The 25,307-nt window shown below is 41.7% G+C and overlaps 1 long non-coding RNA gene across 1 annotated transcript in view; it reads left to right on the top strand.

Moving 5' to 3' along the window:
- The window catches only part of LOC143842014 (uncharacterized), a 127,664-nt gene extending 115,215 nt beyond the window's left edge, over positions 1–12,449 (top strand). Inside the window, exons 2-6 of the long non-coding RNA XR_013232969.1 lie at positions 5,826–5,867; positions 8,409–8,491; positions 9,199–9,266; positions 10,809–10,892; positions 12,345–12,449. This is a non-coding gene — a long non-coding RNA (uncharacterized LOC143842014). The remainder of the gene's footprint in view (positions 1–5,825; positions 5,868–8,408; positions 8,492–9,198; positions 9,267–10,808; positions 10,893–12,344) is intronic.
- The last annotated feature ends 12,858 nt before the right edge of the window (positions 12,450–25,307 follow it).

The raw sequence follows: 25,307 nt of genomic DNA, 5'->3' as shown, positions 1-25,307 counted from the left end.
GATGTCACCACATGCAGCAGTAACAGCATTTTTTAAATTAAAGTTTTAAACAGGGCAACTGTAAATTGCTTCATTTAAACAGACCAGAACTGTTTCTTTAAGTGAATTATTCAGCACACTGAAGCCATAAATCTGGATATACAGGGCCAGTTTCATTTCCAACTTGTGTCCAAAATTCTGGATCCTGACACCCAACATTCCAGCAAAAGAAGTAATGTCCCCCAACCTTCTGAAACCTTTTTGTTTTTTGTCTTTTACTTGGTTCACATGAAGCAGGTCTAATCTAACACAGCAAGTTATTCCATTTCTACCAATGTTAGACAGAAAAACCAATCAAAAATTGTCTGGATCTTTGTGGCAAGAAGTCAAGCAGAATTGGAAATTAAATATACTTCAAAGAAAGTGGATGCTGGCTGATTGCTAGCTGTAACTTCTTTGTTTTCCATTCAGGTAAGATCAAAGTCTCATGAACTGCTCTCACTAACCCAAGGAGTCTTCCTTGTCAAAAATTGCAAGATAGGAGAAAAGAGCCATTCAATGCTGTTTATCAAATCATATTAACATATTTCTTCATCATAGTGCATTTAGTTTTTCATACATGCTATTACCCAAATGGTAACCTGTGCAGGATTCATAATATGCAAACTGTCCTTTATCTGTGTAAGACCCAACATACATCATTTAGACAAATTAACTTCGGACTCTTATGCATATGTATACCCGAGTCCCAGTTTGAGGCAGCACTCCTCTTAGATAAATCTTTATTCCCTTAACAAGTTGTGGAATAGAAAAATGAACTGGCAAGAGACAGTACAATAGACAAATGCAAATTCTTCACATAAGACTACCTGCATATGAGCTGTTGTTTACTAGGCAGAAACTTGGGAAAGGGACCTGGACATCATTAACAATAGCCAATGGTGGGGAATAAAGGTGAGAAAGAAAATATACAAGAGTCATCAAGAAGAGAAAAGGTGGGTCAGAGTCCAGTGCAAAGGTGCAGGTCCAGGGATGAGGAGCAGGTCCAGGGATGTACTTTCAGGTTTCAAAGGAAGAGAAAATTCAGTGTTTTCAGCCAAAGCAATAAGGTCCCAAAAGAGAACATACTATGAGGTCGGGGAAGCAGGCATGGATCTGGGAGACCAGTTATAAGAAGTGAGATTCAAGGTGGGGAGGCTCATTGATTTTAGCAAGAGTAAGGAAGTAGATCAACCAGAACGCTAGGGAAAGAAACTGTGTACAAAAATGGAGAGGCTGGAGTACACTTTTTATACTCAGGATCAACAATATAGTTGGTTCAGAACTGTGAAACCATAGTTCTTACTGGAAGATATTGAATTCAGTGGAATGAACCAGCTTGATGCAGTGGTTAAGAGTGAAAGCTTCTAATCTGGCAAGCAGGGTTTGATTCCCTGCTCCTTCACATGCAGCTCACTGGGTGACCTTGGGTTCATCACAGTCCTGAAAGTGCTGTTCTTACCTGCCAGAGCCCTCTCAACCCCTCTACCTCATAGGGTGTCTGTTGTAGGGAGAGGAAAGGGAAGGTGATTGTAAGGTGCTTTGAGACTCCTTTGGATAGTAAAAAGTGGAGTATAAAGACCAACTCTTCTTCTTCTTCTTTTACTAGGGTAGGATGGTCAGGTTGCCTATTGTCTTGCACACCTGGTTGCGCTTATGGTCAAAGGGCTCAAAGTAGCTTCAAAGTCTGGAGACAAAATAAAACCACAGAGGCTGCAGGATGGCTTATAACCTCAGTCACTTGTATTTTGGACCTGAATGGGTCCTTTAGTAATGTTTCTGTGCTGATGAAATATGCTATGACAAAAGCGAAGGTGAAACAAGGTATTCAATACTGGAATCTTGTCGCATATTGGAATTAAAAAGAAGACAACTTTTATATGCACTTAAAAAAAACTTTTTGGGTTGGTTTTTGCCAGTCATGCCACTGTGTCTTTTGTTTTACTGATATTGCTGTAGCCATTTCCTGTGGCTGTAATTATTTGCTGAGTCCGCTTTTGGCAGAGAGGGTGGTCAATAAATCTAAATAAATTAATTTTCAAAAATGAAAAATCAGCAGATGGAGCCAATGATGCTGTTCTTTTGGACCTTGCTACATTTACAATAAGAACCATGAGAAATTTAGCTGCTAAACAGGCCTGGGCTCTTATGAGTCTTCCCAACAAATCCCTTAACGATGTGTTAAGAGCTGAACATTTTGCAGGGGTCTGGCTAGTGAGCACTTAGTTCTCTATATAACTGTCTGCCTGCTTGCCTGGGGGAATGCAATGTATATGGTTCAACAGCATAAAAAGTGTAACTTGCAGGGGGCACTGGAGGAAAGGTATTTTTGGCATAGTTTGAATAGGAACTTTCTGGAATTTTTCCAGTATTCTCCTTCAGTGTCCTGATTGGCTCATGGGAAACTCACTTCTCCTTTGAGCATACTTCTCCAGAACAGCAGTTGAACAGACAAAATGACTGCAGACAGCAGAACCGTTAGTTAGACAGTTAGGTCTCTTCTTTCTCCTCTTTCTGTACATAGTTGTTTCTCTTCTTAATAAAAATTATTTTATTCTGTAAGCAGCCTGGTAAATATGAGCCAATCATTCAATCTGTTCAGTTTGTATCGAACAGGTTTGCATCAGGTTTTCCCAAAACTGCACAAGGGCTAAGATGCTCCTGATTCAAACTTATCAATGGCTTTCAGCATCACTAAGTAATACTTAGACAAACACCAATTTTATTGAAACATAGCATTTCTGAATGAAGCGATCATAAAGAAAGGGGAGGGCTCTTTTTGTTTTGTAAAACTCAATATGAAAGCATGCATGTACAAAAAGCCAATTGCCAGTAAGCATGATGTTTAAACAACTTTTGAATAACCAGAATCGTACCAATAAATAATCTGATCAGTTTTTGAAAAACAGATCTCTGTTAGCAACCAACAAACATGACATAAGTCTAATTGGTAGCTGTTAATGCATCGCTACCCTTGACTGGAAGGGACTTCACACCAGAGACAAGAAGAAACTTCCTTCTTAGTAAACAGCTTATAGATAGAGGCCTGCCCTATGTCTTGTTGAGTTTCATCACTAATTGTTTTACAATGTGAAATGATTAATCAATTCATTATTGCTGCTACAAGCCAGCTGATATTTTTGATTTGTTTTTCAACTCTGTTTTTCTTATTCTGGAAGTAAGAAATACAAGACTTTAGACAGAGCATATGATTAATGGTGGAATTCTATGTTAAGAAAATTGCTAAATGCCTACTAGGATACAAATGTAGGCTAAAATGAGACATCATATGATGACCCCATTATGGTTTCTTCTTCTTAAAAGACCTTGTTAAAATGGGTATTAGTTATTCTTTAGAAAAGAGGGATAAGTAATGCCTCATTACGTATATCATTATTATCAATTAAGGAAAGTGCAAATGGGAAGATTGTGTACCTGTGCTTGCAAAAATTCTGAAGCAATTTTTAATGCTCTTTTGAACACATGTTACTGTGCAGATTAAGAGGGCTATTTTAGCGGATAAGAGTGGAACTCATGAAATTGGGAATGCAGGAGGTTCCCCCCCCCCCCATTATTATTCTTACCTAAGTGCGGATAACCTAGTAGGAAAGAACATTGAAGAAGGAAGCCAATTTACTTGTTCTGGGGATTGAAATCCTTTCAGTTCTCCCTCTAATTGTTAGCTAGCAACCTTCTATTACCCTTTCTTATTTCTTCCTCTGTAAGGTTTATTAAAAGCCAAGGCCTTTTATCTCTCAGGACTCTAGGTAACATGTTTCCACATGGTAAATTTTGTCAGCTTTTGACAAGGGTATATTAAGCCCTCCTTTTCTTAGGATTTCTGTGACCTAGGTGTAAACTGCATGGAGCTTTTATTCCAATCCCAGGTCGATTCAGTCCCTGCCGTCTATACAGAATGTGATTTCCATTTGGATTTGGGGCAATTTAAATTTTCCTTCTGCAGCAAGAAGGATTGATCCGGAGTGACCCTACCTTTATTGTGCGATATCTTAGAGTGCTTTTAACGCTAAATATTTTTCAAATCTGGATTGGGAAAGAAAGCTCCGAGATAGAGAACCTCTGATAGGTCACACCTGGTCATGTGACAAGCTTGCCTTAAAGGAGAAGCCCCTAATTTTTCTCAACTTCTGTAGGTCCTGGATTTTTCCTCCCTCCTCTGCCTTTTTCGATCTTCTCCCCCCCCCCTTCCAAGAAAAGAAAGATGCTCCCTGCTTGGCTTCTCCCCCCCCCCTTCAAGAAAAGAAATAAAGAGGCTTGGCTCCCACCCCCCTTCTGAACTACCCTGTGCAGAAGACTTACCTGTTTCAATGGGGGGGGGGGAGAGAAGAGGAAGACCCGAGTTCAAAGCGATCTGAATTCAACAGGATTGACAATGGAATAAACAAAGTAAGTGCAGACTCTGCCCTAGTGCTTGAGGGAGAGGTCAGAGATGGCCAGTGTATGTACTTCACATGGAAAGCATAAGTTAGAATCTCAAGTGGGGCTGCCCAAGGAAACTGTACTAGTCAGTTGACAGTTGGTTGCTAACAAGAAGAAGATATACAGCTTAGTTTAAATATAAATTCTGTACCAAAGTAACTCAAATTTTGCACAGAAAGGCTGACTCAAGCAGCCTGCATAAGTTATACACATCTGCATGAGAATAGTTTTCTGTTACACAAGAGTTTAAAGCAGGGATTTTCAAATTGCGGTCTTCCAGATGTCCATGTACTACAATTCCTATGAGCTCATGGGAATTGTAGTCCACAGACATCTGGAGGGCCGCAGTTTGACTACCCCTGGTTTAAAGCATCCTTTCAGCTTCCACTATTTCATCACCAACTGCACATAATTCAAACCTGTCTTTGGCATAAGGGCTAGAAATTTGGTAATATCTTTAAATCTCTGTCCTCAAACATTTCTTCAGTTATTTATAGTTCTGAATTCTGAACTCAGAACTGAACTCTGTTTTTTTTTGGAGGGGGGTGAGGGGGTTGTGATAGCATGGAATACACATAAAATTAAACCTGAGTCCAGTGGCACCTTTTGGTCCAACAAAGTTAAGTTCAAGGTATATGCGTTCATATATAAGCCACTGGACTCAGACTTTGGGGTTTTCCACACCCTTTAAATGTAGCAGGATGCCAGTCAAATGCAAACTTCACATGACGCCACCTACATCCTGTGTCTGGCCAGCTGACTGCTTGCTACATCCTCCATCTTAAAGCATTTCCATGGGAATCCCCAAAAGTGGATCCACTACCCTAAAAAGCACTAATGACCAGAGAGGCAACCAGCAGGGGGCAGGTATGGAGAGCTGTCTCCACTGGATATAATGGAAGGATGGGGGCAGCCTGTTTGGGAGCCCCTAAACATGGACCGCTTGGACCAATAATTTTGAAATTTGGAGGGGAGTCAGGGAAGAACCTTCTAGAGCTACCCTGAAAGTTTGGAGGCTGTACCTTAAACTCCAACCCCCCCCCCACAGGCCCCAGGAAAGACAGGAATGCAGACATTCTCATTATAGTCTATGGCGCCATTGACTTCCATGGGTACCAAAGTGGCCGAATTGGGCCCTTTGTGCACAAGCCTACTTGTGATCCCATAAGGGGTTGCATTCAAAAACAATATGCATATATGATTCTATGCATAGGCATTGCAATGGAGAAGTATGATACAAAAAAAAATTACCGGGTATCGCAGGACCTTTAAACAGTTGGAGAAAGGGAATTGGTTGCCTGAATTGATTGATAGGCGGAAGCGTGATGTATATAAAGCATATTGTTCTCTTCTGCTTTTTCCAGCAGCAGGTGAGGAGGATAAGACGTGAAAAAAGAAGGCAGACAAAGGTGAGACAGCAAAAAAGTGAAGAGGGCCATGGGGGGCATGGTATAATGCCGTGCTTTGCTATTCTGTGGGCATGACGCTATCCAGCTCTACTTCCTAATGGACGGCCGGCTGGACTCCACCCTGGATACATTTGCCAGCTGTTTGGAAGCGGTAGCTGGATGGCTCAGGCAGAGTCGCCTGAAACTCAACCCCTCCAAGACGGACGTCCTGTGGCTGGGCAGAAGAGGGCAGGACCAGGAAGCGCGCCTCCCATGCCTGAACGGGGTGCAATTAACACCTGCACCAGTTGCCAGGAATTTGGTGGTGACATTTGATGCCTCCCTCTCTATGGAGGCTCAGGTCACCAATGTAGCTCGGACGGCATTTTTCCATCTTCGCCAAGCCCAGCTACTAGCGCCCTACCTGTCTTCGGAACACCTGGCCACAGTGATCCATGCAACGGTCACTTCCAGATTAGACTTCTGTAACTCGCTCTACATGGGCCTTCCCTTGTCTTTGACTCGGAAGTTACAGCTGGTCCAAAATGCGGCTGCCAGGGTCCTCACTAGAACACCTTTGAGGGCCCACATTCAGCCGGCGCTTTGTCATCTGCATTGGTTACCAGTCTGTTTCCGGATCAGATTCAATGTGTTGGTATTGACCTTTAAGGCTATACGCGGCCTGGGTCCCATCTACCTGTGGGACCGCTTGGTTGCTTATGCCCCCCGCAGGGCACTCCGCTCTGTGGGTATGAATTTACTGGTTGTCCCGGGCCCACGGGATGTTCGCCTAGCCTCGACCCGGGCCAGGGCCTTTTCAGTCCTGGCCCCAACCTGGTGGAATGAGCTCCCAGAAGAGCTAAGGGCCCTGCGGGATCTACCAGCTTTCCGCAGGGCCTGTAAGATGGAGCTCTTCCGCCAGGCATATGGTTGAGGCCAGGGCAGCTCTCCCACAAATCCATCAAAGGATCCCCTCCAATATTGAGATCTCTAACATCGAGATCATTGTTAGATCTATTGTATTGGTGCCACCCTCTTCTGAACATTATTCTCCCCACCAGGCTGAACTTGGGGGGAACTCAGGTAACTAATATCAGAATTGTGACCACCACCGCTTATATGTTATATGTAACTTTTGTTGATGTTAATTGTGGCTTTTATGGGGATTTAATTGTGTTATAACTATTTATGTTGTAAACCACCCTGAGACCTATTTGGAGAAGGGCGGTCTAAAAATATAATAATAATAATAATAATAATAATAATAATAATAATAATAATAATAATAATAATAATAATAATAATAATAATAATAATAATAATAATAATAATAATAATAATAAAAAATTTTACTAATGTGCAGAAATGCCCTTTGTTCTGCTGCTTAAGTCCAACACCTGAATCTATAGTTTTTAAGTTGTGTGAATGAGCCACCCATTATTTTAAATTACTAATCTCTGGTCTTTCAGTCTCAAACTTACTGATGATGCTAAACTAAAGAATCATGGATTGAGTTTGGACAGTGGAGGCTACCATAAAAGACAACAGCTCAGATTTATATAGGTGTTATGTAGTAAACATGCAGATCAGATCATCCTGCAAAGAGTTCAACACTCTTTGCCAGTTTGGTGTAGTGGTTAGGAACACTGACTTCTAATCTGTTCCTCCTCCCCATGCAGCCAGCTGGGTGACCTTGGGCTCGCCACAGCACTGATAAAGCTGTTCTGACTGAGGAGTAATATCAGGGCTCACTCAGCTTCACCCACCTCACAGGGTGTCTGTTGTGGGGAAAGGGAAGGGTAGGCGATTGTAAACTGCTTTGAGACTCCTGGTAGAGAAAATGGCATAGAAAAACTAACTCTTCTTCTCTGATGCACCTCTCCACAATTCTGCTTTTTCCCCTCAAGTTGGGAAGTCTGGAGCAGTTAATGTATCTATCTGTGATGTTGCTGCAAAAGGGAGGGGCATATCCTATGACCCCACTGCCCCTTGCTTCATTTTTATATTTGCAGTCAAGGTTTGTGGATGGTTGAAATATCTACTGAAATGCTTGATGTCTTTAACCTGCGCTATTTTTGTTCCTTACTCCTCTACATTCTACACTTCTTTAAAAAGGGCCATAAAAATACCCTTTTATCATTTAATCTCCATTGAATCTCACAATAAAAATTGCATCTGATAGGCCTTGTGCTAAAGTTCCACAGAAGGCAGAACTCACTAAGAGAGGCTGAAGTGCACTCAGTTAGCCTTGAATTGCTGGCCTATAATTTCCCCAACAGCAGCTCTTGCCTGTACAGATAAACGACTTAGCAACAAAGACAAGAGCTCTCTTTAGCCTTGTGCTTCATTTTGGAGTGCTCCTCTTTAAAGAATACCAAGAGCCTTCTGTTTTAATGAGTTATAAATGGCTGGTTTAAGTAGTCCACAGAAGATGTGCAGGTGGTAGAAAGAGAGAACAAAAGTCTGTAGCTCCCAAAATAGTCTTGTTAAATGCCCCGCTGTAGTTGTCAGAACTGGTATGAAATTTTAAAAAATTCCTATCATTACTCTTATTTTGAATAGAATCCATGGAAACATAAGAAGAATCATGTCCTCCTTGCTGTGTGTAATTCTGAATCACAAGCAGCAAGTCCTGGGTGAATCATGTAAGTTCCTTGGTTGTGGGCCATTCCACACAATTTTAATATAGCACTAGTCTTACATTTTGTTTTCGCTGCATCCCACATGACGTCGTGAGCAATCTGCAACACTCCTGCAACACTAGCAGCAAAATCGCTTTGTTATAGCGATTTTTGGGGAATCGGGAAAAGTGGATTCACCCTCAGAAAATCGCTACACTCTTGCCAACAACCTGCAACGCTTGCGAAAAATGTAGCGGTTGCAACAAAATCCCTCCCCCTGGCTCTCTCCTCCGAACTTCCAGCGAAGCGATCACCATTCCCCCCCCCCCTCAGAGTGGGGAAAGCAATGAAGCAGTGAGGCTTGATTCACCCAGCGAGGCTTCTCCAGCTACAGTCCCTCCACAGAAGCGCTTTAAAGTTCCCCTAAGTCCCCAAGCACAACACAGCCCCCTGTTCGCCAGTTCCCTTTAATTTTGGCCATGCGGGGGGGGGGAGTTTCCACTCGGGGGAGTGTGGTAATGATGAATCGCCAGCTCACATGCCAGCTAGATGGGTCTCTCCATTGCAATGAATCAATGCATATTCGTTGCAACATGTGTGTGTGTTTTTAAACCTGTGCTTAAAGGGAAAGGGGCTTTTCGGGAGCATGATAACAACTGCCCATTGGCTGTTCTGTTTGATTGATGGCCAGGGGCGGGAACAAGCACAGAAAAAAATTGCTTCCTTTCTAGCGATTCCTGTGAGACCGGAAACCTGTAGGGAACGAATGACACGCTACTGGATTCCACTACAAATGAAGGTATGCGGAACACCGAGATTCCATTATTTAAAATAGCATTTCTGCTTTGTGAAAGCAATTGGCATCATTGGTCCTTGTGCGGAATTGCCCTCAAAGTTAAAGGAGTTGCTTCTATTATTGGAAGCAGTTTTAACTTCTTCGCTTTTAGATTTCAGCTTTTTCTGAACAGCTGAAGCATTTTTCAGGTTTGTAGAGAGATCTTGTAGAAATAGCCAACATAGTGTACTAGTTAAAGTGCTAGAAATCTGGGAAATTCAGGTTCAGATCCTGACATGCCATAGAAGCTTGCTGAATAATCTTGGGCCACTCACATACTTTCAGTCTAATCTGTCTCAAAGGGTTGTTGTGAGGGAAAGTGGAGGAGAGGAGAATAATATAAGTTACTTTGGGTCTTCATTGAGGAGAAAGATGGGATACAAGGAAAGTAAAATAAAATAGTTCTTGTTCACTCATGGTACAAGAGACAACTTTGTATAGTGGTTAAAAGTGGCGTCTTGTAGTCTGGCTAGCTGGGTTTGATTCCATGTTCCTCCACATTCAGTAAACTGGGTGATCTTGAGCAAGTTACAATCCTGATAGTGCTGTTCTTACAAAGCAGTCCTGTCAGATTTCTCTCAGCCCTGTTTCTCACAGGGTATCTGTTGTGGGGAGAAGAAGTGAAGGCGATTGTAACCCGCTTACAGACTCCTTCTGGTAGGGAAAAACAGGGCACAATAAGAAATCTTTTTATAATCTCTGGGTTTTATAGTATTTACAGAACAGACCACATTGAGAATTAGATAAATAGCACAGCAGTAAAAATATCTCTTTTTTTACAACAAATTAATATTATTACACAGCGACTTTCCATGCTCCCTACAGTCTAATGAATTGGAATGGAATACCAGATTACACAGTGTAAATCAATACAATGAACAAGATAGGATATCCTATTAAACAATACATTAGAATTTGTATTGTAGAAGTCTGGAACCAGTACCTTAACATAACTTAACATGGGAAAGAAGACCACACATATGTACACACCTAATTAACCTGTTCAAGGTGACTGCAAATAATCTGTGCAGATGTAGAAGCAGCAAAAATACCCTTTTTTTTTGAAGTATGCTAACATACAACTCTTTAAAATAATGGATATCAAGTAACCTAGGTGCAGTCATGGCAATTACAGTTACGAAACTCATTTTGTGCTTTAGCTTTTGAGACTACATTTACAACATGAAGCAATGATCCAATTTCTTTTCATTTAGAAAATTGCAATTAGCTAATATATTTAACATCTCCTTATTTTCAATTCATGACTAACATCTATCTTCAAGTTGCATTAGTTAATTTTGGAGCTTTTTCATGCCAAATGATTCTGTTCTTTCCTGCTTAATGGTTTGTTAAACGATGTATCTCAGAAGTCAGTAGTTACTTCCTGGGCTTAACTAGTTTTATATTCTAATGTTCTGAATGATATAAGGACTGTCAATCGCAACAAAATCAGCATAACTGCCAGTATTTTTTTCTGTACTTCTCTATATTCTTTTCCATCTTCAGCCCTTTTGCAGTCTTTAAAGATCAGCTCACAAGAGGAACCTGTGAAATTAATTATTTGTTTTACAACAAGATGGCTTCATTCTGGTAAGTTTATTCATCTAGTAGGCTTGAGGGAAGAGATTCTGCCATTTTATGAAGTAAAACAGACGGAAAATAAGTTTATGCAATGGTTCACATTGCTTGTCAGGTCACCATGGCTAATGAAAGAAAAGACTTTTTTAAGATTGTGGCAGTGTGGATATAACTTTCCTCCATGATTATCTTGGCAACTTTTGAAATCCCATGTCATCCTTTCACTCATTTTGCCTCTTGCACACATTTCAGAACTTCTAAATTGTTCTTCTAAAATAGTCCGGTAACTCTTTGGGCCATTCCGCATGACTTTAATGTAGCAGAAGGCTTACGAATTGTAAATGCTACTAATTTGTAGTTCTGCAAAATGTCGCACATAATCTGCCACACTCCTGAAACAATCCCGCAAAAGCGGTTCATTGTGGCTCTTATGGGAAATCGGGAAAAGTGAATTCACCCTCCAAAAAGCACTACACTCTTGCAAACAATCTGCAACAGTAGCGAAAAATACCTGTGCGTTCCCATTGTTGCAGTTCCAACAAAGTCCCTCCCCCTGGCTCTCTCCTCCGAACTTCCAGCAAAGCGATCGCCATTTTTTTTTCTCAGAGCGAGCAGAAAGCAACAAACCAGTGAGCCTTCATTCACCCAGCGAGGCTTCTCCGCCTCCACAGAAGTGCTTTAGAGCTCCCCTAAGTCCTTAAGCACAACACAGCCCCATTTGCAAGTTCCCTTTATTTTTGGCCGAAAATTGCGCCCGTTCAGGGGGGGGGATTTTTCTTTTCACTCGGGGGGAGCGTGGTAACGATGAATCGCCAGCTCACACACCAGCTGCCAGCTAGATGGGTCTCTACATTAGGAAGAATCAAGGCATATTTGTTGCAATGTGGTTTTTTTTTAACCTGTTCTTAAAGGGAAAGGGGCTTTCCCAGGGCATGATAACAACTGCCCATTGGCTGTACGTTTGATTGACGGCCAGGGGTAGGACAAAGCACAGGAAAAATCGCTTCCTGTCTAGCGATTTTTGCGAGACCGGAAACCTGTGGGAAACGAATGAAACGCTACTGGATTCCACTAAAAAAGCAGGTATGCGTAACACCGAGATTGCACTTTTAAAAATAGCGTTTCCGCTTTGCGGGACCAATTGGCAACATTGGTCCTTGTGCGGAAAGGCCCTTTGATTACCACCTAAATTGATCCACCTGTTGCTGGGAATTATTGTGTGAAAAGATACCTAAGTCTTATCTGTGTGGGAGATGCTCACATAAAACTTGAGGATACTTATCACTCATAAACTATTACATATTTATTCATATTTCTGGAACTCTTACGTCTATAACTCATTCATACATTCATTTAGGAAGAGGTTCAAAAAGAACCCTCCCTCCCCAAACACCCTGAAATATACATGAATAGAAGGCACTCATACTGTACCATCTTTGCTTATCATGTCTCACACTATTCCAGTAATCCCATAGCTCTCTGAGTGGATTTGGAGAGAGACTATAACAAAAAGAGAAAGTGGGAAAGCAGAATTACACACATGTACTGAATTCCACACCTAGTAACTGGGATCAAGGTCAGTATTACATTCTAAAGTCTGCAGCTGTGAGGTAAAGAATGACATTGTTTCAAAATAATGTTGGATTAATCTTATTATTTGTATGAAGCTCCTTTGGGGTTAGTGAGACAAGATCTTCCATTACAGAATCTATGCTGATCCTTCCTCAATTTCGTTTGTTCATCCATGTACTTACCAATTGACTTGCAGGTGAGCAATTATTGATATGAAAGGAGACGTTCACTCTATTAACTTTTTGGCACAAACAGGCCACAGCTTTTATTTATTAATCCAACAATTTCAAAACATTATGTTGGCCAGCAAGGGAAGAGGGAGCCTGGCCCTTAGGCCTTAATAAATCCTAGCCTTTATACAGTGCCCTGGAGAACCCACCCAGTATTCACCTGGACCTGTGGGGCCCCTTGCTGTGAGGGGTTTTAGCCCATGAGTACATGCCTGTGGTGCCTCAGGAGGTGTAGACCTCCCTTGGCCCACCCCAGGTCACCCACTCATTGGGCCCCTGGTGAGCCACCCAGCCCCTCAATCCTGAGGTGGCATACTGTTCTGGGAGTCCCTTTCCCCATCCAGACTCCCTGACCCTTCTACAGGCTCCATCCGCTTGCTAGTCCTGCAAATTCTGACAAAATATGTAAGCAAACCAAACCAAACCATAACATTTAACTTGGCATAACAAGCCAAGATCCCAGCATGGGAGGGTGGGCAGTTGCTCGCTCTGCTGCCGGGAGAGAAAGGGCAGGCTCGGGCCATGTGGTGCCTAAAAAGGCATCACGAGCCTGTGCATGCCATGTGACACAGCTCCTCTGGGCCGTGCACGTTCTCTCCCCACCCAACACTCACCCAAGGAGTATCTTCTTTCCCTTCCACCTCTCCGCTGTATCAATGGGCAGCTTCTGGTGAGTCTCCTGCCACTTTTTTTCTCTTTAATAACATTGTCAACCAAGCTACCTGGTATCAGCTTTAGACTGGCTGGTCTGTAATTTCCTGGATCTCCTCAAAATCCTTTTAAAAAGTCCTCAGAAATGGAGGCAGATTTTAGTGATATATTGCACATTTTTATCAGAAGATGCATAAGTTCATATTTGAGTTCTTTCAGAACTCTTGGATGGATGCCATCTGGGCCTGGTGTTGATTTTTAATTTGTCCATCAGCCATAAGAACTTCTCTCTCGTCACCTTAATCCAACAGTCTTTTGAGCCATCTGGGAGGGTGGCATACAAATCTAATAAATAATAATTTGTCATGCCTCCTGAAATCAGTGGTTCTGGAATGCAAAAGCACCTCCTATCTTACAGAGGGAAGACAGGGGCAAAAAATGCATTCAGCTTCTGTGCCATTTTTCTATCATCCCTTAGAAATTCTTTCACCCCTTGGTCATACAATGGTCCCACTGCCTCCCTGGCTGGTTTTCTGATTCTAATGTTGAAAGTAAATTCTCCTAGTATAACAACATTATCTGTCTTAGTCACTTCCTTTATTTCCATCTCCATCTCAAGATTAGCCTCAAGGGTTACCTCAAGGACACCTTCACTTTTAAGTAACCCTTAGGGCTCAGTATCCCTACCAATATTGCTTCTGTTGAGGAGTTAATTTCCCTGATGTTTTCAAACTTATTTGATTCTATGCCATCTAGGATGTGCAATGGAATACCTATCCCAACCAATCCTTCCTTGTCCTGCCTATAGAGCTTATATCATAGATTTTCCCCATTCCCCATTCTTTCTGAGATTCCTACTAATTTGTCATTGTCTAATTTGTTATTGAGCACCAAGCACTCCATCTCCCCTTTCTAGGCTTGGAGATTTCCAGCACTGTAATATACATGACCCTTATTTACTTTCCTACCAACACTCTCAAGTTTTATTATACCCCTATCAATATTGCCCTGAGTTTTTATGTAATCATGCCTTTGGACTGACCAGAGGCTCCCCAACTCCTGTCAGCTTTCCCCCTGAGATTAGTTTAAAAGCTGATCTTACCTTTTGATATTCATCACCAGGAACCTGGTTCCATTTTGGTACAGGTTTGGTTTGTCCCATAAACACCTCCAGTGCCTAACAATCTAAAACCCTCTTCCCAGTACCACTTTCTCTTCCACCTGTTGAGACCAATGATCTGTACCTGTCTAGATGGCCATGGGCAAGAAACCAGCAGCACTTCTGAGAATGCTACCTTTGAGGCCCCGGCCTTTAACTTTCTGCCTAGTCACCTAATTTTTTCTTCCAAGACCACACAACTACATTTCCTAATGTCATAAACAACTGCTGACTCCTTCCCAGCTCTATTTATCTCTTTCAAGAGTGTGTGCTGCCTGCAACCTTTATACTGTCCTTGGTACTAGAGCAGACTTTCTCAAGCAGAGTTTCATGAAACCCTGGGGTTTCTTGATATCCCTGGAAGGGTTTCTTAAATGGGTGAGAGTTCATTATTTTTTGTATATTTTAAAATTTTGCTATGCATGTATCAGGTGATATGGCTATATATGGTCATGTTGACCCCCCTCCCAAAATGGCCAATGATGGGCCTGGAGGGAGTGGGAAGGGGAAGGGCTATGGGTGGGCATACACACAGCTATTATTGTGCCACTTCTGGAGTTTCTAGAAGCTTGAAGAATGTAAAAAAGTTGAGAAAGGATGTATTAGTGGATATCAGTCTGTTGCCCAAGGCTCACGTCCCTCATCCTCAGACTAATGCCCTCTAACCCTGGGACTATCCTGGTTAGTCGTCCCTAAATGCTTCTTTCTGCCCCTGCTTCTCCACATTGGCAGCCCTAGCCTCAAGGGAATTAATCTGCTCCCTGGGAGCCAAGGATTCAAAGTAATGAGCACACACCCATGATTTTCACCTAGGGGATAGATAGACATGTGGCACTCTCTGCAGAACACTGGAGAGCCCCCACTTCCCTGCTGTTTTTCTTTCTTCAAAACTTGTTAGTAATTGAAAAGATAGTGGTGATCTGACTTAGTGCAGACTTCCATAACAGGAAGGATATAGCGGCACAGAATCCACCTTTCAGATGTAGAGCTTGCATGTTCCTTTTCAGGAAACTTGGACTAAAGAGGTTCTCTTTCTCCTGCTGCCCCATGACCTCCTGCACTGAATTCCTCAGTTCAGTTTCCCTGTTTGATGCACTGTGAGCAAGCTTCAGGTCCAAACCCCAGAGAGATTCTCTTTTGTTGTTGTTGCTGCTGCTGATTTAAGAGGGCAAGATCTTATTTGCAGGGTTTGCCACCAAGGGTGCTTGTCATGTATGAACAGATGAATTAATTATACCACATCACATTGGATAGCAGCATGTGGATATGGTTTGGCATTTGTTTCCACTGCCCCACAAACATGGGGTCCCACACTGAAGCAAAGAAAAACTCAAGTAAAACTGATTTCTATCACTCTCTTCCAACAGCTACCAGATTGAAGAAGTAATTTCCCTTGATTCTTCATCCTTCCTGCTGTCTGTATCTATAGTGTGGTGCATTTTGTTCACATGGATCCTCTACCTCTCCGTGAGGATTTTCAGGACAAACAGCAGGCAGCTCTTGGAAGGGGAAGATCTGCTTCACCAACTCATTTCACAACCTTTCCCACTAGACCCAATATAATGTCTTTAATTGGTCTTCTAATGCTGTTAATGCTTTAAAGTTACTTAGAAATATTATTTTAAAAGCCATTATTTGACAGTATTTGATTCATAAAATGTTTTTTGACCCATCAAATTCCTGGTCAGCCTGCATATTAAAATTTCTAATTAGCTACGCACAATTCTGTACATTATTTTGCAGAGCAGCTCTTCACACTACTGCTTTGAAGGTACCACAGATTGCAAAACTCAAGAAAACAGCTGGTTAATGTTAGGAAAAGAACTTTCCTGAGAATACACAATGCTGTGTAAGCAGATTTAAGTATAAGCATCCTATTATAACTGTCTTCGAATCACAATATTTGTTATCTATAGCATTTACTGGACCTTGAAATGTTATGTTTGTATATAAAATAATTATGAAAGAACTGTTTTCCTCCCTTGAAATCATTTAAGTGCCATTATGGGCTGAAATTTACAGGTTATATATATATATATATATATTCTTACAGAACTAGGAACAGTGAGGAGAATTACAAACAGGGTCCAAAACCCTGTTTACCCTCATGCTAGCTCAGTAGAATTTTTGACTTTGTTACTTTTGACTGCTTATCCCCATGTTTAGGAATTCTTGCTACAACCCTTTGAGATAAATTAGGATGAAAGTATGTGACTGGACTGAGGTCACCCAATGAGCTCCCATGACAGTGTGGGGATTTGAACCTGGGTCTCCTAGGTCCTATTCAGAAATTCTAACCAGCAAACTGGCATTTGCGTGATTTCTGTTGTTGAACAGTAGCAAATCCCAGACTGAGTGAGCCATTCAAATTGGGTGGTATAAAGTACTTAGAGGTTACTGATTAGTCTAGACCAGTGGTAGTCAACCTGTGGTCCTCCAGATGTTCATGGTCTAGACCTCATGAGTGATCTTCAAAGGCCGAAATAGATCTGGAAAGGTCCCTAATTCCTCACCCAGCATTTTACTGTCAGATACGAAGACTTGCAGGCTGGGAATGCTGGTGTTGTTGCCTAGTGATGACTACTGACGTTTCTTAAATCTACCAGAACTAGTCTATTTTTTTGGGGGGGGGGGGATAAGCATCAATATATATTTTTCTTTTGAAATTCTGATTTTTCTGCAAATCTGGGACTTGTTCCAGGTTTATAGAAAGATTTATCTTATCCGCTCATGGCCCCACTTTCTGGATTCAATTATCCACAGATCTGGCCATCTTGAGAATTATAGTGATGATATGGCTGCTAGTTTGCAACAGGTCTCATTTGTTTTGATCATGATATTTTAGGGATACCAGTGCCCAGATGGGACCTGGGGATCCCCTGGTTTTACAGCTCATCTCCAGGTGGCAGAGATTAGTTTCCCTGGAAAAAATGGCATCTTTGGAGGGTGGATTCCATAGCATTGTCCTCCATTAAGGTCCCCTCCTACCCCCAAACCCTGCTCATTCCCAGCTCCACCCCCAAAGTCTCCAGGTATATCCCAAGACAGAGCTGGCAACCCCATGACCTTTTGATTCTTGATTTATAAAGACACAGATGCACTCTGGATAAGGTAAGTTGCTGTGAAATCATATATGCCTGTATTGATTGGTGACAGAAGACTGTTGTAGGTACCTGTAATGGATATATACCTTAAACAACATTTTCTATTCTTTCCCTTTGCAGATGGGCTCTCCCTGATTTCGTTGAGTGCTCTTCTCAGCTCTGCAAGATTTACCACTTCATCTTTATATAAGGTCCAGCTTTCATTTCACCTCGAAGTGTCAACTGGTATCTTCCCATATTGCAAACTTAGAGGCCACTTAATTGAAAAAGTTTTTCCATATTAAAAAGAATCCTGCACGTAGAAGCTAGGTTTCAAAGAGAAAACTAGGTTAGAGCTCTTCCCCCTAATTCTGATAACCAGTTTTCAATATGCTATTTGGTGAGGGTTTTAGTTACTGTTTTAATGGAGAAAATACATTCATGTGAGTTCTTATTGATGTTTGAAATAATATAACCAAGGCACAGCTTAAGAAAGATCCAGGTCACAGATTCAATTATATTAAATTGCCAATGGTGCAGCCATTTCATTTATTAGCAGTAAAAGTTGGGCTCTGGTACTGAAACATTAATGAAGAATGTCTATTTTCTCTTATTAATTAAAATATTCAGTGGACGAACTACAACCCTGCTTTTTTGCTTACAACTTTTAATTAATTTGTTGGACCAAACTCATTTGATAACACAATGAAGTACAAATCAAACGTTACCTGCTACCACTGTTACCAGTGAAAGCCCATTCAAGCCATTTTTTAGTTTTGTTCCTTAGCACATGGCTAGACTATGGATAGAGGATTGACATGTCTCAAGCATCCTAGACTCTGAAACTCATGGGCTGTAGGTGGTGATGTTATGGGGTGGGGTCTGGGGAGGTCATACTAACAGTAGAACTCCCACACATTGTTAGGAATCTTTAACAGAGGCCTCGCTGTTATAATAACTTGCTAAGGGCTAAGTGGGTGGAGAGTGGGTGTGGCCTGTCTGAGGCAGAGCCCAATCAGGACTGCAGTGGGCTTTTTTATTAGTTATATAGTATAGTACTGTTAATGTGTTTAGCTATGGACTATTCACTGCATGTCTGCAGTCATTACATACATTACATACAAATGAAAATTAAGTAGGATAAAGGCTAGTCCAATGTCATCAGATTTTACTAAACTAAGTACGGTTAGTACTTAGATAGGAGACCAGCAAGGAAGTCCAGGATCACTATGCAGAGGCAGGCAATGACAAACCAGCTCTGAACAACTCTTGCTTTCAAAGCCCTACAGGTTTGATGATAATCAGTTGCAACTTAACCAGAGTTTCTACCACCACCAAAATCAAATGTAGTTGAGTTGCTAGTGCCACATTATTGCTTTCCATTTACAATTGGTATGCATGTGTACTAACTACCATAAGCAGGCCTACATAGAAGTCTTAAAGGAAGCCATTGTGTGTTTGGGCTAGCTGAGAGTCTAATGCTCTAAGGTAGCCTTTCTCAACTTTTTTACCATTGAGAAAATTCGGAAACATTATTCTGGCTTTAAGAAACCCCAGAAATGGTGTGATGGTGCAGAATATGGTTGGGAAGCATAGTTATGTACATGCCTGTCTGGGGCCCCTCCCCTCCCCACCTCCATACCCATCATTGATTGTTTTGGGATGGGAAGTAGGTCATATCACCCTATAAATGTTTAACAAATTTTTAAAATATATAAAACGTAGTTTACATTTGGGAAACCCTTCCAGGGTCATCATGAAACCCTGGTTAAGAAAACCGGCTCCAAGGAACCCCCAGACCTAAGTGTGAGACAATATACCCTAATTTAACCTAAAGAGTTAACATAATTATTAGCAGGCCTGCTCCAGCTTTCAAATGTCCCCAGTTTGGGCCTTCCTGCAGATACTATAATCTCTTTCAAGACTGGATTCAAGAAGGTGGTAGTGGGTTAATCCTGAGAACCTGTGCTCAATTATATAATCAGATGGGAGGGGGGAATTAGGAATTGATGTTAAAATCTTCTGAAAAATTCTATCAAGGGAGATTCATGACTGTATCTAAGAAACCACCTGGTGTCAGAGGGGGGAAAACTATAATAAGGCTATAGGCTAGAGGGAAGCCATGCTAACTTTATGCTTGTGACATGCAAGTATGCCTTGGTATGTTATACTACATCATCATGGACTGCTATGTACTGAATGCTTTAAGTTACAGCTTCGACTCATATTCTGCAAGATGATGTGTCATCTTATACTAGGTACTAAATGTATTAGATAGAAAGTTAGCTTTATTTCTCTGTTGCTAGGCTATAGAAACTGTACTGCATAGTCATAGAATCATAGAATCATAGAGTTGGAAGGGGCCATACAGGCCATCTAGTCCCAACCCCCTGCTCAACACAGGATCAGCCCTAAGCATCCTAAAACATCCAAAAAAGTGTGTATCCAACCTTTGCTTGAAGAAGCTATATAGTGATAGTGATCTTTATATATATTTTACTAAGGTCTGTGTTATTTGTATGTGTTTAACCTCAAAGACCCACAGAGCTGGGGACTGCTCAGGTAAAGAGGAATAATGGCCCTAGGAGACCCATGCTTGGGTCTCTGGCACTGAGATAAAGAGCCAGAGCCTGAGACATAGATGCACCATGTTAGGGCTGTTCGTGGACCCTCTGGTTTGACCCACACCCTGATTGTCAGTCCTAGTCAGAGATAATTGTTTACAGGCAGTTCAGGTTGCTCACAGGCAGTTTGAGGTTGTTTACTAGGCATGTTTTTCTGCATTCAAAGGAATTAACAATCCCTCTACACCTGCTACTGCCCTGTGTAAATGAAGAATGAACAAAAAGAGTCAATAAACATTATATTAAAGACTCACATTTAAACATGTCTGTTCGATCAAAATTAATAGCTGACTGTATGGACCTGCAATATTTCACATGTGCATTGTTTTTGTATGATCCCATAGGTCTTGTGCTTTAACTCCCCCAGCACCAGCTGACTCAACTGTCCTTGTGGTAGAAAACTGATTTGACCTACTGCGTGAATGTAAATGGGGCTGCAAACAAGAAGAAATTAAACTCTACTCCCAAAACTATTGAAGATCAAAAGCCAATTGGAGGCTCAGCTCAGGAATGATGACAGCTTATGAAAATGGTATGTTAATTTATCAAACATAGTGTTAGGATGCCTATGATGAGCCAGTTTGGTGTAGTGGTTAGGAGTGTGGACTTCTAATCTGGCATGCCTGGTTCGATTCTGTGCTCCCCCACATGCAACCAGCTGGGTGACCTTGGGCTCGCCACGGCACTGATAAAGCTGTTCTGACCGGGCAGTGATATCAGCGCTCTCTCAGCCTCACCCACCCCACAGGGTGTCTGTTGTGGGGAGAGGAATGGGAAGGCGACTGTAAGCCGCTTTGAGCCTCCTTCGGGTAGGGAAAAGCGGCATATAAGAACCAACTCTTCTTCTTCTTCTTCTTCTTCTTCTTCTTCTTCTTCTTCTTCTTCTTCTTCTATATCCACAGCAGTGGCACAAAGAGAAAGAAACTGTATGGATTTTGTAGAGGTATTTTGAGTTCATATGCAGATATTTTAGCCACTATGAGAAACAAATAATAAATAGTGATTGTTTCAAAATCATAACAGTTATATATTGTGTCACGGCATTTTCATTTGTTCTTTACTCAGAGTGATAGCTAAGAACAAATGAATAGATGCAAGAAGATGTACTATTTCTTTCTTTTTAAATGCTGACTCATTATTACTGCTTCAACTGATCCATTGTTTAGTTGCATAGAAGCCAAATTACTTTCAAACGGCGCACATTTAATTTGCTGTGTGTTTGATAAAATTATCAGTGACTCATTATCACAGGAAAGACATCTGAGTCTTAAATATGACAACGGAGAAGAAAATTGCAGCCAGCCTTTGGGAAGAAGTAGTGAGAGATGGGTTTGGGACTCTCTGGTTTGGTGTTGGCTAGTACGTTCTTGAATTTAGGGCCTTCTTAAGCCCTCTTGAGCACTTTGCTTTCCCCCACAGAACACTAGAACAGATTTAATTCTGCTTACAAAGGATCCAGGAGTACAAGTCATCAGTTTGTTAATGATGCTTGGTTAACCTAGCAGGAGGGAACACTGTGGTCATTTTCTATGAACTATTATTCATGTTCCAAAAGCCTATAGTATATATTGCCATCAATGCTCAGAAGGGAGCAAAGGAGGCAGGAATGTTTCTTAAGTCTTACTGTAATCATCACCATTCTTTATTACTATTTATAAAAGTGCCTACAATAGTCAAAGCATTGTACATGAATAAAGTCAAACAGACCCTTGCTCACCGAGTCACAATCTAGGGAAGTTTATGGTAACAGCTTCACATGCATTATCAAATTCTTACAACAGTCTTGCAAGACAGACCAGTGGGATGGATCCAGCAATCTGTATACACAAGAATTAAAGATGAGTGCCTAGCTCCTCTCCCCTCTCTGTGTTGCTGGACCCATGTAGACTAATAAATCAGGATGCGGTATATGATGATAAAATTGCCTTCTCCCCTCTCTAGTATCAATGCATCAGAGAAGAAGTAGGAGAAGTGATTTGTACCATTCCCGTCTTCAGTGCAGGTCTTTGGGTCCACCAGGTCCTGTGAGTCAGCTTTCCAAGAATCAGCTTTTCAAGGTCAGAAAAGCCCTCTGGAAAGATTTTTCTTCCATCAGTGTCTTCCACTGACAGATTGATGGATCTACCCCGAACTATTATCCCTGTGTTGCAGACAGTTCTGATTCTGAGAAACTGTTGCTTGAGTATTGAGGCTGCCTATTGAATTCATAGCAGAGCTGACTTCTAAACCAGAATTATCCAGTCTCATAGCACCATAGTAAAAGTGGACCTACATTCAGATGTTTGACAGAAAGAGGGGAAATAAACGTTGTTTTGTGGATTAAATCCCAGGACCTAACCTATCAGGTAGGAATTGTAGTATTGATCATTTTTACTCTGTATTGCTTTCTTAGGAGAAAGGGAATGTGATAAGGAGAATCTAATATGGACATCCTCTTTTGCTACCTTGCTCAGTTTCCAGGAGAGGAAGGTGCAGAGCCAGATTTGAGTCCAGTGATGTCCAAAGTTAAAGACTCAAAACAAAGAAACGGAAGTCTGATATGCATTCTTCTGCAGGGTCAGAATTTCATATGAGGGACAATAATTGTCCTGTCCTTATGTGGAGATAGAATGATGTCACTATTTGTTAACATGTGATCCAAGTGGTTTATAGAAAACCCTCTGGTTTGCTGTCATGTTGTATAGCTGTACTTGTGGATTGTAAACTAAACATGAGCAGGCAGTGTGATGCAGCGGTAAAAAAGGCAAATGCCATTTTGGGCTGTATCAACAGAGGTATCACATCAAAATCACAAGATGTCATAGTCCTATTGTATACGGCACTTGTCAGACCACACCTGGAGTACTGTGTGCAGTTCTGGTGGCCTCACTTCAAGAAGGACATCGATAAAATTGAAAGGGTACAGAGGAGAGCGACGAAGATGATCTGGGGCCAAGGGACCAAGCCCTATGAAGATAGGTTGAGGGCCTTGGGAATGTTCAGCCTGGAGAAAAGGAGGTTGAGAGGGGACATGATAGCCCTCTTTAAGTATTTGAAAGGTTGTCACTTGGAAGAGGGCAGGATGCTGTTTCTGCTGGCTGCAGAGGAGAGGACACGCAGTAATGGGTTTAAACTTCAAGTACAACGATATAGGCTTGATATCAGGAAAAAGTTTGTCACAGTCAGAGCAGTTCAGCAGTGGAATAGGCTGCCTAAGGAGGTGGTGAGCGCCCCCTCACTGGAAGTCTTCAAGCAAAGGTTGGATACACACTTTTCTTGGATGCTTTAGGATGCTTAGGGCTAATCCTGCGTTGAGCAGGGGGTTGGACTAGATGGCCTGTATGGCCCCTTCCAACTCTATGATTCTATGATTCTATGTATGATCATGTAGTCCAGAAAAGTACTTGTCATAGAACTAAGGTACAAAATGACATGGGAGAATCTGCTTCAGGAACCCATACAGAGAAGAAACTATCATATCATGATGAAAACAAGCCCAGATTTTTTATGATGTTATTTTTTTTCTACTTGTGAAGTCATAGAACATTCAGAAATGTGATTTCCCATATGCTGGCAGAAGTGACAGAACAAACTGTACCACACAAAGCCCTAGGTGTCCAAGAGGACATCTTGTGTATGACTGCATCTCAACATTTCATTGTGACAAACGACACATTTCTCCTCATACAGTTCACAGAACAGAGGTGTTCTTCATGAGCAGGCTAAAGAATTCTTGAATGGAATTCCTTTAGGAGACATGATGAGACAAGTTAAATCAATTCCATTCCTTTTCTCAAACAAATATTTTTTGGGCTAAAGCATATTTGCACCTATGATGATAATAAACTGCACTCATACTAGGTTTAACAAACCTGGGCTAAGATGGGGGTGGAGGGAAACCAGTAGTAGACAGGGTTTGAGAAAGGGAGGGACCTCAGCAGCCTCTAAATGCTACACCATAGTTTTTCAAGGCAGGAGTGGAAATGAATAATGAATGGAATGGATAAAAATGGAAGTATAAGCTACCCAGGTAACAGTCAGAGTAAAAAAGCAGAACAAAGCAGTGATTGCCATATTGTGAAATGGTGGATTAGAGACACACTAAATAAATATTCTTCACCAAAAAGACCAGAGAGTGTGGAAGATATTAAAACAGCTGGGGGCTGAACTACATGCACAGTCTCACTGTCTTCTAAACAGTACCAGTGATAAGGTGACTGATTTGGGGTTGAGAAATTCCTAGAGATCTGGGAGTGGAGCCTGGGGGTGGTGGGATTTGGTGAGTGAATGGTCCTCAGCAGGGTGTAATGTCATGCAGTCTACCCTCCAGGGTAGTCATTTTACCCAGGGAACAGTTATCTGCTATCTGGACATCAGCTGTAATTCCTGAAGATCTCCAGGCCCCACCTGGAGGTTGGCAATGCTACCTAGTGAGCCTAGGTAAATGTCTGAAGGAATCTACAGAACTGAGGAAAGGGGTGGCCAACAATGGTAGAGAACTCAGACAAAGCCTTGGGCAGTGTTTTCCAGTGTTTTTGAGCCTGTGGGTTTCTTTTGAATTCTGACATGGTGTTGTGGGTGCAGTCACAGAATAACTGCTTCAGCTAATCATCAGTTACCCGGTGAAGATATTGTGTGTTGTGATATAAGTTGCTTCCAAGCAACATTTAAAAAAAAATCTGCCCAACCAGTCAAATCTTCAAAGGCCACTCGGAAGACTTACTGGGCAGACCCCCACCTGGCCCCACACATTTTCTAAAAGCACTTCATGGGCATCAGAAAAAGTACCAGTGAGTGCTGAGGCACCCCTAAGCACCCCTATTGGGGACCCCTGTCCTAGGAGCAAAATAAGATGAATCATGGAAAGAGACATAGAAGTGGAAAGAATATGGGCCACGAAACACAAAGGAAAGAAGAGGACGGCAATTGAATTGTTTAATTTTGTGCAGTGATTTGATTTAGCTGGTCCAGTGTTTCTCAGCACATTAAAGGGTCGTAGGAATGTTGCCACAACAGGGCATTTCTTTGTCAACATTTCAAACTGGACCTGAACTCCTAACGTAACAAAATATGCCCCCACCCCTTGGCTGCCAGCCATTTCCCCTAGGAAGGATAGCATAGCTCACATG

The sequence above is a fragment of the Paroedura picta genome, chromosome 1 (assembly GCF_049243985.1).
Source record: "Paroedura picta isolate Pp20150507F chromosome 1, Ppicta_v3.0, whole genome shotgun sequence".
NCBI classification, from domain to species: Eukaryota; Metazoa; Chordata; class Lepidosauria; order Squamata; family Gekkonidae; genus Paroedura; species Paroedura picta.
Note: the sequence above shows the minus strand (reverse complement) of the source record. Positions and strands in the feature narration are given on the sequence as shown.